Below are 17,313 nucleotides of genomic sequence, written 5' to 3' on the forward strand. Positions count from 1 at the left end.
GTGCTAGGGATTGTCATCGGCCGCATTGCTAATAATATGTTGACTGTCGGAGAGGGTCGGGGTGGCGGGGGCAATGAACCTGGTTATCCAACTTTGTTGGCTATATTGCCCCGTGGAGATTGCACCTCGCGAGGTTGGACGACCGAGGACTTCCGTGTTCTATGCACCTGTTGTGCTTATTAGTTGTCTGTTGTTGGGTTTCCCTGCAATGTTGGCTCTTTGTAGAGACACTCTCAGGCCTGCGCATTCTCTAAGAGGTCTGGATACCAATATAAGGGAGGTCCTCCCGTTGTGCTCCTGCCTCCTTTGCTTGTTCTCCTTAGTATAGGCTATGACCATTAAATGTATAAGTTTAAATGTTAGGGGGCTTAATAACCCTACCAAGCGGCTAGCCATCTCATCAGCGTTAGAGAGATCCGGGAGTCATATATGTCTCTTGCAGGAGACCCACCTTGTTTTAAAAGATACCTACTGTATGCGCTCTACATGGTTCCCCAGGCAGTTCTGGTCCTCGCTGCCATCAAAACATGCAGGGGTGGCGATATTATTATCACGCTCATTTCCGGGGGAAGTGACATCAAGAGTGCATGAGGTTCCAGGGAGGCTTTTGGCCATGAGGCTTAGATTAGGAGGCTTTTTCTTTATGATTGGTTCCTTATACGCACCTAATTCCCAACAAGAAACCTTCCTAAAACAGTCTTTGCCTCTGCTGCTTTAATCTCCTGATGGTGCTATATTGGGGGGGGGGGATTTTAATCTGGTGATGGATGGGGACGTAGATCGCTCAGGCCATCGAGGTGGGCAGACGGGATCTTTGTCAGATGCAGGGCGGCAGTGGTTGAATGAATGTGGCCTGGTGGACGTGTGGAGGAGTGCGCACCCCTCGTTGAGGGACTACTCTTTTTTCTCATCAGCTACCAAAACTTATGCTAGGTTGGACCTTTTTCTGGCATCCCAGGAGCTCTTCCCCAGGGTTAGGAGGAGTGCGCACCCCTCGTTGAGGGACTACTCTTTTTTCTCATCAGCTACCAAAACTTATGCTAGGATGGACCTTTTTCTGGCATCCCAGGAGCTCTTCCCCAGGGTTAGAGATTCAGCGATTGAGCCGAGGGCCTTGTCAGATCATGCCCCGCTCACAGTTGAGATCCATATGGGCATGGAGAGGGTTAGTACACCGGTATGGAGATTTAGGGATTCAATGCTGCAGAATGGCCCAACGATAGAGGCAATCCGAAGGGCAATAACAGATTATCTTAGCTTTAACGATGATGGGTCGATAAGTATTGCAACACTGCGGGAGGCACTGAAGGCGGTCTTGAGGGGTGAGGTGATGTCGCTCTCTTCTAGGGACAATAAGGCAAGGAGCCGTCTCAGGGCGGTCCTGGAGCAGCGAGTGAGGGTGTTGGAGTGTTCGCATAAACACACTGGTGCTCCTAGAATATGGCGAGAACTTGAGAAGGTGCGAAAGCAGCTGAGGAGGTTGGACTGGGATAGGGCAGAGTACGCGGTAGTCCGCCTTAAACAAAAATATTACGTGGGAAGTAACAAGGGCGGGAAGATACTGGCACATAGGTTGAGAGCGCAGCGTGCAGAGTCGATGATAAAAATGGTGAGACTCCCCACACGAGCGACCAAATCGCGAAGGCTTTCGCGGAATTCTATCGCACTCTATATAGGGCTGAGGAGCCCGGTGCTTTAACTTCGGAATCCTTTTTAGAGGGCATAGTAATTACTCCTTTGTCTGAAAGAGAGGCCACTGCGTTAGATCAACCTATAAGGGCAGAGGAGGTTATATCAGCGATCGCTCGGCTGCAGACCGGGAAGTCCCCTGGCCCGATGGTTTCTCTGCGCTTTTTTATAAATTCTTCTGCGTGGAACTTGTTCCTGTGCTTTGCGACTCTTTAATTCCTTTCGCCAAACGGGTGTTCTTACGCCTAGTATGTTAGACGCTACTATCGTAGTCATCCCGAAACTGGGGAAGGATCCAGAGAAATGCGCCTCATACAGGCCGATCTCCCTCCTGAATATTGATGCCAAACTGTCCACTGGCATTTTGGCACACCGCCTCAACTATTATATGCCGGGGCTTGTCGATCCCGACCAAGCAGGATTTATACCGAATAGGCAGTGTAGCGATAATACTAAGCGCTTGCTTCACCTCTTGGATAAAACTGAACGCTCTCGTAGGGCGGCACTCTTCCTATCTATCGACGCTGAAAAGGCGTTTGACAGGGTTCATTGGCCATACCTGTTCAAGGTGCTCGAATGCTTTGGACTGGGCGCGGGCTTTATGGTGTGGATCTGTTGCATTTATCAGGCACCTCGGGCGGCGGTTCGAGTAAACGGGACACTTTCTCTTCCGTTCGCCGTCCAAAGAGGGACCAGGCAGGTATGTCCGCTTTTGCCCCTCCTACTCGCGCTCTACATGGAGCCTATGGCGCAGATGCTTCGGACAACCCTCAGATCACAGGCGTGAAGTTTGGGGAGGATGAACATCTTATATTGCTCTACGCAGACGATGTCATCCTTACTCTGGCGGAGCCGATGACCTCACTACCGGCGCTAACGGGCGTGTTAGAGGAGTTTGGACGGGTCTCGGGGTTCCGAATGAACATGCTTAAATCGCAGGCTATGGGCAAGTTTATCAGTGCGGAACATGAAAGGGACCCGAGGGCCTGATTCCGCTTTACATGGACCTCCTCGGGGCTTCCGTACTTGGGGATCGAGCTGGGCTCTACAGTCGCCTGCACATCGAAATTGAACTATGCGAAACTAACCCAGGAGGTGCAACGCGATCTAGATACATGGGGAAAACTTAAATTGTCCTGGTTGGGCAGGGCTGCGGCAGTGAAGGTGACCACCCTACCACGTATACTTTATTTGTTTCAGACGCGACCTCTGGAGCCCCCACTGCGAACGATAGCGACTCTCCAGTCTGCTATTCTAAGATTTATATGGGAAGGGAAGGCGACGCGGTTACTGCCGCAGGTCCTGTATCGCTCTAAGAGGGAGGGGGGGGTTGGCGGTTCCATGCCTCCTCCGATACTTCCAAGCAGCACAGCTGCGTTACCTCTTGGAATGGAGCCGACCGTCTTCTGAGAAGCATTGGTGTTTTATGGACCAGGCAGTGGTTGGCTCTCACATATGGAAGGAACCCTGGCTCTAACGTCGGCACAGGGTGCAGGGGTTGTATATATCCCCGGTTACGGAGGTCTCGATGAAAGTGTGAGACCGGGTGGCTGGTAGGGTGGGTTTGACGACTTTCCCATCCCCAATGACTCCCCTGGGAGCGAACCCCGACTTTGGTCCGGGCCTACACACTGAAGCATTGCGTCGGTGGTATGAGGGGGTTGCAAAAGGGTGGGATATCTCTTCGATGAGTAAGGGGTTATCCCCTTTGATCAGCTGAGGGAGCTATATGGCCTAACCGAGGCTGACAGGAAGATGTACTACCAAATAAGACACTGGGCCCTGCTTCCATCCAATAGGATGTTAATAGATAGGCAGTTAACACCGTTTGAAAAGTGGATTCAAATGAAAAAGGGTGATAAGCGCGTGGTTTCTGAGCTCTATGCCTTCTTGCGGGGGGAGTTCCGCCCACCCAAGACTAAGGGTCAATTGAGATGGGAAAAGGAACTGGGGAGGGAGCTATCGGAGGATGAGTGGGAGAGTATTTTTTATAGGGCGCACCACACAGCTTACAACGCAGCAGGTACAGAGACAGCCTATAAGGTAGCCTCCTCCTAGTATTACACCCCAACTAGGATCCATGCTTGGGAACACGACAAAACTAGTCTTTGCTGGAGGGGGTGCGGGGAGAGGGCACGCTTGTGCATTTACTGTGGCATTGTCCCAAATTACACCGGTATTGGGAGGAAATAGTAGACACTGTGGACATGGCCTTTGACACTCAGATTCCTAGATTTCCTGCGTATACTCTGTTGGGCCTCCCCAATCCTCTCACCTTCCCCCTGCGAACATTGAAGGGACGGCAGATGGCTATAGCTTTGAATGCTGCAATACAGCTGTTGCTATCTGTGTGGGGGACCGAGCAGACTCTGACGATAACTTCACGGCTGCACAGGCTTTGGTTTATCCTCGCTATGGAAAAGCTCACCCTGACCTCTCAGCAGCGGAGCGGGGACTTTAAAGAACTTTGGCAACCATTCTTACGTATTTAATCCGGGGAATTTTCAGAGCTGACAAGTCCAACGTACTTGAGGGTCCTGAATCTGACTTGAATAAGTGTGAGAGTACCTTCAAGGAGATATATATATAGGTTCAGATTTATATGGTAATAAAGCCTGAGATTGTTTGATTCTTGTACTGGCGGCCAGCAGTGGGGAAACATAGTTGTTTTAGAAGTTTAATCTTTTTTCCTTCTATTGTTTCGCATGAAGTAAGCTAACAGCGGACCTTTTGGCAACATTGTGATGTAATCCATATGCAATGTTTTATCCTTGAAAACTCAATAAACAGATTTGATCCATAAAATTGTGACAGGCAACCATCAATGACAGCATTGTGTGGAGTATGTACAGATTATTGGCTTACACCATACATCTAATTACACATGCACTCCAACTCACATTCTGGAAAAGACAATGGCCCTGATAAATGCAATGACAATGCTGCCTTAGCATCATTTCATTGACACCAAAGTGATGCACAACAAGATTAGGAACCAAGACAAATGAGGTGTGCATTGCTTTTGTGCTAAATGTAATGATGCAAAGGCAGCGTAAACTTCACATAGATCAAGCCCAAAGTTCCTCCTCATCTGTGTCAATTTTCAACCATACATCACCAATAACTTGAATATGTTATTGGGAGGATGGGATGAGTGGTAACCATAGGGGTGAGTGCTGATAGGTACACATGCATGCAAGCCTGATAAATATGACTGTCACCTACACTGTGAGCATCACATCTACCTACATATTTGGTATTCATCTCCCCCTGTGCCTATGAGGGGATGGCCATGCAATCCATCATCTCAACTGTCCTGGTCATCCACCAAGGCATGCCCACTCATACCTGGAGTCAGGGAGTGGACCATATTTTAAGAGAGCTGCCAACTAGGAAGCTGGTCTATCACATCTACATTCATGTGTCTAGGTGTAGACACCAATCAATACTTGATCTGCTACTATTTCTTACACACCCATATCCATGCCAGCACACTTTGGCCTTGACCTGCATGCACACCTATTACATTCCACATAAGTGTTACGTACTTGGATGGCAAAATACAGAGCGCCATGCTGGGGGACAATTACCAGCCCAGTCCTCCATATTCATTACAGTACAGGGATGCACCAAATTGGGTTCACAATAGTGAATCCCTGTGTTGTGAGAGTGATGGAGTGCCCAGTGCCAATATTCTCACAGCATTGCACTTCTTAGTCACCTATGGCCCTACATGTGGCCTGTCATCACCTTGTTTACACGATGGTGCCCATTGAGCACTACGAGCTTCACAAGATATGACCCTCTGCTGGTGCATGGGGAACCTTTAAATGGGACACAATGTCACCATCCAGCCTACTTTGATATCTGATCATTTGACAGCTTATCAAATCTAGTATTGTGTGCAACACACATGACTCACTCACACCAAACCCTGGGTTACTTCACAGAACACACATTATCACACTTACTGGATGCATCTGGTTCCTCAAATCATGCAACCTTGCCGATTGTGGAGGGTGTGGGTCGACCTGTAAGATATGAATGGAAAACCATGCTAAGGGGGTGATTCTGAGACTGGCGGGCGGCGGAGGCCGCCCGCCAGTCTTCCCCCGACAAAATACCGCTCCGCGGTCGCAAGACCGCTGAGGGTATTTTGAGATTTGCCCTGGGCTGGCGGGCGGCCGCCAAAAGGCCGCCCGCCAGCCCAGGGCAAATCTACCTTCCCACGAGGACGCCGGCTCCGAATGGAGCCGGCGTAGTGGGAAGGTGCGACGGGTGCAGTTGCACCCGTCGCGTATTTCAGTGTCTGCTTTGCAGACACTGAAATACTTTGTGGGGCCCTCTTACGGGGGCCCCTGCAGTGCCCATGCCATTGGCATGGGCACTGCAGGGGCCCCCAGGGGCCCCGCGGCACCCCCTACCGCCATCCTGTTCCTGGCGGGAGACCCGCCAGGAACAGGATGGCGGTAGGGGGTGTCAGAATCCCCATGGCGGCGGAGCGCGCTCCGCCGCCATGGAGGATTCTCCCGAGCAGCGGAAAGTCGGCAGGAGACCGCCGACTTTCCGTTTCTGACCGCGGCTGAACCGCCGCGGTCAGAATGCTCGACGGAGCACCGCCAGCCTGTTGGCGGTGCTCCCGTGGTCGGTGACCCTGGCGGTCACCGACCGCCAGGGTCAGAATGACCCCCTAAATGTCATATCACTGTCATTACTAGTGGACAACAAATTACTGTACTATTTTAGAGAAGTAAGCTAGTTATCCTGGTGTAAAACAGTGCAACAAAAACACCTCTACAAACACACAATGACACTTACGCTCAGGTGAGTGAGAGCCCCACATCTGCACACTTACTGGGCCTGAGACTCATGTAGTGCTACACCCTGCAACAACCATATGTGGGCAATCTATAGAAGATGGAACTCCATGATATAAGGGGGGGTTCTGTAACAGATACATGGCACTACCCTGGTGCTTTGGAAGACAATTGATTTAGGTATTCAAGCTTGTCCTGCAAGGCACCCAGAGGCACTTTGTGATGGACATGCGGCTCAATTATTAGTTTGCAATGATCATGCGTTGAGTAATCCATGACTGATGTGGCAAAGTTGGCTGATGGTTTCAAATGCCCCATTTACATTGCCCCCCAAGGCAGGTAAGTCCCCTTTGCTAACATAATGACAGGGATCATGTGTGTGAAATGATGACAAAGTAGAGCTATGCATGCATTGCCCTACTTTGTTGACACAATCCAGATAAATATGGTAGGCTGGCGGTGTCTTGGTGTATCATACATGACACTATGCCGGGGAAGTCGCCATGGCCCCTGAAATGTGTGACTCAGTGATGGTTGTGCAAGGCTCACCAGACATCTGACCTGCATTGGTATAATGGTAGGACATGTGAACTCCATGTCTAGACAGGCACAGTTACATTTCATTCTGGTTGCATGCAACCTGTCCACAAGCATTGCATGCAGCACTCCAACACATCTTCAATTGTCATTCAATAGCGGTGAACAGTAAATAGTATGCCAATGGGAGACTGACCAACAGGGCCACCAATCTCCACACCAAGATGATCGAGCAGATCCTGCTCCCCGGCCACCAGATCTGCCCAGCAAAACTTCAGTTGGTGCTCATTCCTGGTGCTCCAAAATACAATCTTCAGGTGGTGGAGCACCTTGGCCCACTGCAGCCACCTCGCCTCGGTCTGGTAACCCTGTATGACCCGGCCCCCCATCTCCAACATCAACGGCAGGTAGTGGGCTACCAGCCACAAAAAGCCACCCAACTCTTCTCCCATCATGGTCAACCTCCCCTACCAGTCATATGATGACAGTAAAGGTTGACCACAACTACTTTTAAAAAAATGCAATGAATATAAGGAAATTTAAGCCCAATAACTAATCCCAACTTGACAACTATCCCGGACAGACACCCCACAGTAGAAGTACAATTATAGACAAAAAACACACAAATTTACAAACACTGGGACAAAGTACAGACAATAATTAACAAAACACGACAGGAGGGACACCACACGATACAATACCCAGGGAAATCACACTACCAACTCCAGAACACAACCACACAGTCAAAAGAGGCACAAACTGTAAAGAGAAAGTGAAAGTACACCCACTGTACCATGCTTGTAAACAGGATTTCCTATTGCATCACTTCCTGTCCCCATGCGTCACGTTTTCTGTTATGCGTGTATTTATATGACGCATGTGATATTTGCAAGGGTATTTTAGGGGCATGATGTCCGTGCGTCATTTTTACTGATGCATTACCTTCATGCGTTGAATTCACTGAAAATCAGCATTGAGAAGAGTGCGAAGGTGGAATTCATGCTAAGGGCCCATGTGTCACATACTTTGCGGATGTTTTCGGTGCATTTGTGTACATCTTTTTGACTCCATTCCTGATTGTGTGTTTTTGTTCCATTGTCTATAGATGCACATTGTATCAACATACAAATGACATGGGCTATGCTCGAGTGTGTCATATTGTGTATGGTCACATGTGGTACTCCATGAAACAATGTGATGAGGGTGTGATTGGTCTATTATACCGATGGGTGTGTTACAGAGTCAACATCATGCGAATAGTTGCACGTCGTGCATATGTATGCATGTGTGACAACAGTGTATCCACATGTGTATGGCAGTCAGCACAATGCAATAGTTCTGGTTTGTAACTGTGAATTGTGTTTTCTTATGTGATGTGTGAAGTTGTCTTACAGAGCATAATATTTAAAACGACATACACAGCTCACGCATTGTTGATGATGGCTGAACAATGCTACCTAGGAAATGTTACCCAACAACTTTCTCCATATGTAGATTTGGGGTTTATGGTGACTTGTGTGTGGCCTACACATATGTCTGACATGTGTACATCTTTGGTACATACTGTGTATGACACACTAACTACATTCCACCCAGATTATGTTTTGACCACAAATGTTTGATTAAACTCATTACATTTAGCAAAGGTTGTTTTTGTGTGGTGGACCTGCAGCCTAGCTGCATATGTTCTAATCCATACTGTTGTGCATTCCACAGACGTGTCCGTGCAAAGTATGAGGTCATGTGTACCATGTGTCAGGATTGGGCCCCATGGCATTGGCAGAACTGATTACCATGGATGTACTGTGCAGGCCCAACTTCTTCAATTGCTTGTCATACCTGGACTAATCATGATGACCATTGTTACCAATGATGTCCCCCCCTGTCACACATTTTCTGTGCAGCCATTGTAACTCTCACACTGAGTTGTGACAGTGTTCTGTTCCAACATTACTGACTTTCAAATTTTTGACATTCACTACCTCATATGTGGGCCCCTTGCTTACCTCCTATTTGGACATGTTGTAGTTGTGTGTGGTGAGCTTTTGATGAACAAGTTGGCAACGTGGATGTAATATATATGTTGTGGTCCATAGATTGTGTTCTTCAGTAGTCACATACCAGTGATGAGGCTATTAGTGATGTGTGTGATGGTGGCAGTACAATCTTACGCATCACATGTGATGTTGAAACAGTACTTTTCAGATTAGTATTTGTAACATGCTCCCTGAGGTTAGAATCACAATCCTAAAGTATAAATTGTGGAGATTGAAGAGACCAAAGCAGGATTGTTTGAATAAGTGAGGCGTTTCTTTACAAAATGTAGTGAAGAAGTTATCAACTATGTGCTGTCTGTGGCGTATCCCAGCAGCTGTGTTGTGCTGCCCCCCTTGATTTCTTCACCACCATCCTCCTCCTCCTCCTCAGGCAGGTCATCAACCTGCTCATACAAGGGGACGTTCCTCCGCATACATATGTTGTGCAAGATAGCACGTCATTATGATCTTGCAGACAATGTGTGGGGCATATAGGAGGCTGCCTCCTGTGAGATCCAGGCACCTGAATCTTGACTTCAGGATTCCAAATGTCCTCTCCACGATATCCTGTGTGTTCCAAAGTCCCTCATTGTATGCATGCTCTGCTGCTGTGCTTGGGTTGCCAATGGGGTCATAATCCAGGGCTGTATGACATAACCCTGATCCGCTGCAAAAGATAATAGGAGAAAGTTGTTGTGAAGGCTTGCAAAAGATTTGTCATGTAGCATGGCAGTTGATATTTTGAGTTGGTTGTGACTCATATGTGTTTGTGGTATGGTGTGAGATCCTTGCCTTGTGCAAGGTTTTCTCAGCACTGTGTTGTTGGACATGACCATCTTGGGTTTGGCTGAAGAACCTGGGACATATGATTTGGAATCCTAACTGATGGTCAGTATGTATGTATGTACCATGCGTTGTGTAGTGCACCTTTGTACCAGTGTGCTATAACTAGAGGGGACATGACACATCCTCACAACACAGTGGGGTCAGATGTGGTGGCAACATGGTAGCACTACAGAGCCTGGACAACCTATCCATTTTGACATGTGTCATTACAGATGATGTGCGACACTTAGGCCCATTGAAGTGAGCAAGTGACAATGCACAACACATCTCCAACATTGGCAGCACTGTCCTGCAATATTTTGAATATGCAAGTATGCCCTATGTGTGACATATTACTAGGCAACCCTTTGTTGTCCCCTGCACCAGTGGCTAATATGCAGCCGTGCACCTACACTACCAACCTTGCACAAGGGGGCTTGGCTAGCTGCCCTGTGGAGGTAGATGTAACTTTACAGGAAGGGACACTGCCCTATACATATGCCGTTTTGATGGACAATTGGCTCTTTCTGTGTGTGCAGCAGTATGCAGCATGCATTGGTGGCACATTCATATGAGTTCAAAGCACAGTCTACTTCTCTATTGCAACCTGCAAACAGCACCCATGGGGTGGTGTTTGATGTTGGCACTGCCTCGGATTTTAGGTGACACCTACATCTGAGTTCACATCATCATGCTATGTATCTTGTGGTGACTGACCTGCATCAACACACATTGCACGTCCCTTCCATGCTACATACTGTATGGGAAGGTGGCCAATTTACAATGTGGCTTCAAGTCATGAAAAAGTGGTCATCTGCCAAGTTGTACATACAGTGTAGGCCATGACGATGGCACTGGGGGCTTTTACATCTTGGTGATCCTGAGTGGCAGCTAATGTTTGTGGCAGCCATCAAGTGTCCAAGGGTGTGTATCCCATTGTTTGAGGATGATCAACATTACTACCAGTGTCTCTCCTATCTTCCAACACATGATTCAGCATTTATACTTTCAACACATGCACAGTGCAGGCTATGGGATGGAGCTCAGCTACTTAGCAAATGTGTCCCTTAGCACAGTGCATGTGAGGTCAGTGATGTCCTGTATTCTTCTATAAGGTCCCACTATGGCATCCGGGATCTGCACTGTCTAAAAATGACTTTTCCCCATGGTGGGCCATTTACTGGTTATGGTACTGACATGATGGTGTTGTGGGTCAGGAAGTGGTGCATGTGAGGTGGCACTACAGTAGGTGTGGTTCCACTTATCACAAATATGGCACATGGTATGTGATGGGCATTTATTTTGTATTCCTATGTGTTGGAAAATGGGTTATTGGTAAGGGCAGGTAGGTACCTACACTTAGCAATATGCCAATAACCTCCACTTAAGTCCCGTTAGGTCTCAGTAAATTAGACCCAGCCCAACCCTTGGTAGCTTGGCAACGAGCAACAAGGCTTAACTTAGGAGACAGAGGCGGTCATTCTGACCCTGGCGGTAAAAACCGCCAGGGCCGTGGTCCGCGGGAGCACCGCCAACAGGCTGGCGGTGCTCCTTTGGGCATTCTGACCGCGGCGGTACAGCCGCGGCCAGAAACGGAAAGTCGGCGGTGTACCGCCAGCTTTCCGCTGCCCAGGGGAATCCTCCATAGCGGCGCTGCTTGCTGCTTGCTGCGCCGCCATGGGGATTCCGACCCCCATACCGCCATCCTGTTCCTGGCGGTTTCGGCCGCCAGGAACAGGATGGCGGTATGGGGTGTCGTGGGGCCCCTTGGAATGACCCCCAGAGTGTAAAGCATTCAAATATCACAAAACAGTAATTAAATAAAACACAGGAAACAGTTTAAAAATCCAAAACCAATTTGTAAAAATATATTTTTATCTTTAAAATGACACAAAAACGAATAAAATCGGATAAGGGGAACCGGGGATATGAATTTTTAAAGAATTATTGTTTTTTAGCGCCTAGAAACAAAAAGCGCCAATCGGGTCATCTGGTTGCACCTCGACCGAGGCAAAGTCAAAGTTTAAGGCCGACAGCGATGGAGCCTGGCTCGGCTACAGGCCGCGGGAGGCCTCTGTGAAAAGTTTACCTTCACACTTAGTCGTTTTTCTGAAGATTTTCTTCAGCGGGACGAACCTGCCAGTCCAATCCGACCTCCTGGAACTCTTCCCCGGATACGCGTCGCGGGAGCCCTTGGTTGAGATTTTTACCTTTGGACTTAGTCGTTTTTTCGAGGTGAAAATTCTTCGACTGGGGTAAACCTGGATCTTGATCTGACGTCCTTGGAGCCCTCCTCAGATACGCTGGCTGGGAGGTCCCGGTCAACTTTTCACCTTCGGACTTAGTCTCTTTTTCTGAGATTTTCTTCACCGGGACGAACCCGCAAATCAGGCCGGGTCGCGGTTGAGGCAACCCGGCTAGAGTTGCCGCAGCGGGTCGGTCCCTCTATGGAGCTTTTTTTTTTTAATTCTCCAAACTTCTGGGTCTTCTCCCGGATGTTCTTTTAAGGTCCTTTTGGGGTCCACAGCTCACCCCAAGGGTCCAGAAGCTCTGAGATGATCCTTGGGGATGTGGACTACAACTCCCAGAATGCACCTGGTGCAAACTCCTTTTTGGCCACTGGGCAGTGGTCAGCTGGTTGATTTCTTCAGCAGTTGGTGCAGGGGACTCTGGTTAGCAATTTTTCACCTGTAGCACACAGGGGTTCCTCCTTGAACGAGTTGAAGCCAAGCAATGTCCTTCTTGTGGTGAAGCCCAAGTGTGCAGCTGGTGCAGTCCTTCTGAGTGCAGGTTCCAGGTGCAGGCCAGGGGTCCAGCAGGGCAGTCCTTCTTCTCTTTTGGTTCTTCCTTGTTAGAATCTGATGGGGATCTGAGGTGTGGGTGCAGGTCTGCCAGTTTTATCCTTGCTCCTGGGTGAAAAACAGGGGGGTCCTGATTCTCCAATCAGGTGCAGGGTCCTTCCTCCTGTGATGACCACTTCCTGGGAAGTGTGGCAAAAATCAATCCCAGGAGGCAACATTCTTCAAAAATCCATCATGGCTGAAAATGATTTTTGGAGGTTACATCTGGCTGAGCCCACCCACTGGTGTGGCTAAAAATCATAAACACACCCCTCTCCTGCCCTCTCCTAATCTAATCAAGGGGGGCACCTAGTTGTCTGGGGTTGCAGGATGTGGGGGTGTTGCTGGGTTGCTCCAAATGTCCTCTCTGCCTTTGAAGACCAGTATGGCAGCCCTCCCCCTTCCTGCCTCACCATCTGCTGAAGGGAAATTCCCTCCCACAGGCACATCTCTTTGTGTGAAGCCAGGCCACTTCACACCTCATCAAGGCAGCCTGGCCAGGCTGCCAGAGGCTGGCCAATCAGGGCACAGCAGCAAAAACAATGCAGGGCTGAAATTGGCAACTTTTCAGGTAATGTTTAAAACTCTTTACCTGAACAAGTTATATTAAATTCAACAACTGGAAGTTGTGGGATTTATTATAACAATTAATTTGATACCAAACTCTTTGTATCTGTCATTTAAGGGGACTTTAAAAATTAAAATAAAGTCTCTCCATTCTAGCCTATGAAGGCCGTTCACTACAATGAGGGAAAAACAAATTTACGCTGTTTTTACCTCACCAGGGCTTATAAAACTACTTTTAAAAGGTCCCTGCTTATAGTTACATGGCACCCAGCCCTAGGGGCACATAGGGCACACATTTGGGGTGACTTATATGTAAAAATAAGGTAGTTTAAGACTTTGGAACTACTTTTAATTCCAAAGTCGAATTTTCATATAACTTTAATTTAAAAGCAGCCAGCAAGGCAGGCCTGCCTTTAGAATGACACTGGGCACCTCAGCAGTGCACCTATGGGTGCACTACCTATGCTGTGATCCCTAAACCTACATGCCCTACCATATACTAGGGACTTATAGGTAGGTTAACTTAGCCAATTATAATTAGCTTAATTTGCATATCCACTTTACACAGAGCACTGGCCCCGGGACTGGTAAGCAGTACCCAGGGCACAGCCAAGAGTCAGTAACCACCAGTACCTGTCCAAAACATGTCGGGTGACCAGGGCAAAAAGGAGGACTTTCCTACACTATGTGTGTGACTCAATGCGTCAGGCAGATGTCTATGCACACTACAGGTAAGTCAGGTATGTGTTGATGAGATGTAGTTGGTATTTGAGGCAGTCTGGCATTAGTTGTTTGTTCTGGCAGTGACTTGCATGGCATGCTTTGAGGGATCTGTGCCTATCTGAGACTTATGTAACATGAGCATAGTGTATGCAATTGATATGGCTGTGCTATTCTTAGTTTGGTGCACTGTGTGTGAAGTGTATGTAGTAGGCAACCTGTGGGTACTTGTAGTGGTCTGCGTAGTTCTTCGTATAGCAAAGGTTACATATCTGCACCTGTCCTTCACGTGGTGTGCCTGTCAAGTTGTGAGTGTGTTACGTACATGTGGGTGTATGTGTTTGTGGTGTGCACTGATTGTGCTGTACTACAGCATGGTGCATATGTGTGGTCACCTGCACATCTGTGTTACCCTTGCCATGCGTTCATGTAGTGGTGTATGTCTTGTGTGTACTACGGGGTTGGTGTGTTGTGTATGTATTGCTAGGTTTTTTGACTTACCCACAAGAAGGCCATTTCCATATTGTCCATCCTGGGAGTGTTCATTGATCCTGCTGTGCTGGAATATGAAGCAAAAGTAGAAGATGTTGTATAATAGTAGGAAACAATATATACACTTTACTAAAACAGTGAAACTATAAATCAATCACTGTAGAACATAATTTGTTTGTATATGTCTTTTCATATTATTTTAATCAAACAATAGCATAGCTGTCACAAAATATTTCCCAAAAGATTACGTATCATATAACCACAAAATGTACACATAAATAGCCACAAAAACAAAAAAGACATTCACTTCAACAAGCAATAATAAATAATTGTACTTCAATCATCCTCTCCTTTTAAATGAATGTGGTTATTGGCAATGCTTAAAATCTAAATCCACATGAAAGATGGTTGTATCATATTCACATCTTTAAACAGCAATTATAATAGACAAAGATGTGTTTCATAAGCATTCCTTATAGGTTGTAAATAACGTTTTCTCACAACCTCTCCCTAATACAATAGAGTTCGCGAGTTTGGGCCCTTTCTAATTTTGGGTCTTTTCAGGACTATAGGAGAACAAAGTACCTATTAAAAAACAAAAAAACTAATTGAATCAACAAACTGGACCAGAAATCCATATTATAATCTCTGTCAAAAAACACATTTTTGGTGTTGTAGCAGACTAAATCTTAGGCTTTAAAAGTGAAGCACATGTAAAAAAGTGAAATACATGCACACAAAAGAGACCACTCAAGCAAAATGCCACCTAAGTGTTGATCCTCATTAATAGGACTAAAAGTGAAGATAATACTCTGCTAAAGTGATGCCATCACCCAGCTAAACATCCAAAACCCAAGAACTCAACTATAAATCTAAATTACTTACTGCCTACTTCAAACACCATTAATCACAAAGGTGATTGTCTATGGAAACGCAGTAAGAAAAATCTAGGGAATAAGAAGAAAAAGATGTAGCCTATTTACTCTAGGCTTAGGTGTACAAAAGTATTAGTTTGTATTGTCCATTAATACCTAGTGGGGATTTAACAACTTACTTGGTCAATGGTGAATGTCTCCAAAATGACTGGCTCCATGTTAGGGATTTGAAACAACCAACAGCCTATTCTTTGTATAATATATTGACTACGCTTGTAAAATAAACGCTTCAGTGCAGGGGGAAATAATTCTCACAATACCGGAGTATCAATAACTCCACTGTTTGTACTTCAACGTGCGTGTTACATTGCACGTGAATCCCCGCAAGGCTTCACCAGAAGTCAAATAAATTATCCCACTCTATAAGTGTCCAGACTTTAGTCTGTCCGGTCTGGCATTCAAACCCCAAAAGATTACAACAAAACGGTTGCACCGAGCCTGACGTTAGAGCCTCGTATATAAATTGCTTCTGTGGCAGCCATCTTGGACTGTTGTTTAAGTCTCTGTAGAGATAAAAGCGGCCATCTTAAACAAACTTGACCATCTAAAAGAGGGTCCTTATCTTTATGCTGGGATATCTGAACCTATAAGCCTAGGTCTAAATACAGTAAAACCAGCTATTTTCTATGTATGTGTGCCTTGTTATATGCGGACAAAATGCTTTAGAAAAATTAGAAAAATTAAAGTGGAATGTATGTACCGTTGTGCCAGTCTTGAGAATTAAATCTCGCAATGCCTCTACCTCGCGACTTGACTATGCGAAACTGCGTTACGCTTAGGTATCAAGGGGGGACAGCATATAATGGTCATATTGGGCATCATAAAGACTAAACAAAAAATATATATGTCTTGGGGAAAATTACTTAGAGATCCACACAGTACTTAGAGTACAAATCTTGACAATACCATCTGTTCACATTAAACTATTTCATGACCATATGGTGCTAAACTATGGCAGCCTTACTTGGCATAGCAGAACATCTCACAAGGAAATGCAATACGAAAAATAACATCCTTCAATACAAATAGAAACAAATATTTGGTCCAGCTGCACCATCTATAAAAAAGTACATTTTCGGATTCTATCTATTGCCTGAGCGCACCATCCACCTGAAGGGTGGAAAGAGTGTTAACTCATTTTATCCTTGGAAACGGAAATTAGATTAAGGCCCACATTTCATCCAAGTCATTAAGGCCATGTCGAGCTTTTCCATATTTTTTGATAAATCTTGCTTCCATTTTATCCAGGATAGTTGATACTGAATGTACATAAAGGACTGTCCACCAAAGATCATCTGGCTTGTGATTCACTTCGCAGTAATGCTCGACTAAAGGTGCTCCTTTTGTTGCACATCTGATTCTTGAACTGTGTTGTAAAATTATTGATTTAACTTGCTGTGTGGTTTGTCCTATATATATCAACTCAAAAGGACATTTTATGCAATAAATCTTATTTTTTTGTATTACAATTTGAAAAACATGATTGAATATGTGTTCTTCCATTTACTGTTATTTCTTTAGACTCACTGGTGAATTGACAGGCTACACAATTTTTGCATTTGTAATGGCCACTCAAAGAGGGGAGCTGTAACATTGTTCTGAGATCTTTCTTCTTTTCTAACTGAAATCCTGCTTTAACCCAATGCTTTCTTAACTTTTGTGCTCTTTTAAAAGCAAATAGTGGTTTCTTACTGCCCAAAGGGTTCGAAATCCTCCAGTTTCTTTCAATAATCGATCTTACTTTATTCGCTTTGGGGTTATATGTAATAACACAAGTCAGAGGAGAGTATTTTGCACGTTGTCTTCGAGCCAATAAGGTCTCTCTGGGTGTGAACCATGCTCTTTTAGATGCTGC

At 46.2% G+C, this 17,313-nt stretch overlaps 1 long non-coding RNA gene across 2 annotated transcripts in view; it reads right to left on the reverse strand.

The window, feature by feature from the left end:
• The window catches only part of LOC138304127 (uncharacterized), a 148,609-nt gene that overhangs the window by 10,815 nt on the left and 120,481 nt on the right, over positions 1-17,313 (reverse strand). The window contains exons 3-4 of one of the 2 annotated variants that reach the window (XR_011205502.1): positions 14,533-14,590; positions 9,603-9,746 (exon numbers count right to left, since the gene is read on the reverse strand). The exons of the other annotated variant lie outside the window; for it this stretch is intronic. This is a non-coding gene — a long non-coding RNA (uncharacterized lncRNA). The remainder of the gene's footprint in view (positions 1-9,602; positions 9,747-14,532; positions 14,591-17,313) is intronic. 2 annotated transcript variants of the gene reach the window in all.

This window comes from Pleurodeles waltl, chromosome 7 (genome assembly GCF_031143425.1).
Source record: "Pleurodeles waltl isolate 20211129_DDA chromosome 7, aPleWal1.hap1.20221129, whole genome shotgun sequence".
NCBI lineage: Eukaryota > Metazoa > Chordata > Amphibia > Caudata > Salamandridae > Pleurodeles > Pleurodeles waltl.